A 1,453-nucleotide genomic window follows, 5' to 3' on the forward strand; every position below is an offset into this window, starting at 1 on the left:
CCATATAATCAGTCACCAAACAGGCCTCAACAGATACAAAAAAATTGAAATAATNCCATGTACCCTATCAGATCACGATGGACTAAGGCTGATCCTCAATAACAACATAAATAATAGAAAACCCACATACATGTGGAAGCTGAACAACACTCTACTCAATGATAACTCTTTCAAGGAAGAAATAAAGAAATTAAAAAACTTTTTAAAGTTTAATGAAAATGGATCCACAACATATCCAAACTTATGGGACACAATGAAACAGTCCTAAGAGGAAAACTCATAGCTCTAAGTGCCTCCAAAAAGAAGCTGGAGCGAGCATACACTAGCAGCTTGACAGCACACCTGAAAGCTCTAGAACAAAAGGAAGCAAATTCACAAAAGAGGAGTAGACAGCAGGAAATAATCAAACTCAGGGCTGAAATCAACCAAGTGGAAGCAACAACAACAGCAACAAATAAAAAAAAAACTATACAAAGAATCAACCAAACCAGGAGCTGGTTCTTTGAGAAAATCAACAAGATACATAAATCCTGAGCCAGACTAACTAGAGGGCACAGGGACAATATCCTAATAACAAAATCAGAAAAGAAAAGGGATAACAACAGAATGTGAGGAAATTCAAAAAATCATCAGATCCTACTACAAAAGCCTATACTCAATAAAACTGGAAACCTGGATGAAATGAACAATTTCTAGACAGATACCAGGTACCAAAGCTAAATCAGGATCAGATTATCCATCTAAACAGTCCCATATCCCCTAAAGAAATAGAAACAGTCATTAGTATTCTCCCAACCTAAAAAAGCCCAGGACCAGATGGGTTTAGTACAGAGTTCTATCAGACCTTCAAAGAAGACCTAATTCCAATACTCCTCAAACTATTCCACAAAATAGAAACAGAAGGTACTCTACCCAATTCGTTCTATGAAGCCACAATTACTCTGGTATCTAAATCACACAAAGACCCAACAAAGAAAGAGAACTTCAGATCAATTTCCCTTATGAATATTGATGCAAAAATACTCAATAAAATTCTCACAAACTGAATCCAAGAACACATCAAAACAATCATCCATCATAATCAAGTAGGCTTCATCCCAGGGATACAAGGATGGTTCAATATACAGAAATCCATCAACGTAATCCACTATATAAACAAACTCAAAGACAAAACATACATGATAATCTCATTAGATGCTGAGAAAGCATTTGACAAAATCCAACACCCCTTCATGATAAAAGTCTCAGAAATATCAGGAATTCAAGGCCCATACCTAAACATAATAAAAGCAATATATAGCAAACCAGTAGCCAACATCAAATTAAATGGTGAGAAACTGGAAGCAATCCCACTAAAATCAGGGATTATACAGGGATTATACTTTCTCCCTACCTATTGAATATAGTACTTGAAGTTCTAGCCAGAGCAATTACACAACAAAAGGAGATCAAA

This window comes from Mus pahari, chromosome 8 (assembly GCF_900095145.1).
Source record: "Mus pahari chromosome 8, PAHARI_EIJ_v1.1, whole genome shotgun sequence".
Classification (NCBI taxonomy): Eukaryota; Metazoa; Chordata; class Mammalia; order Rodentia; family Muridae; genus Mus; species Mus pahari.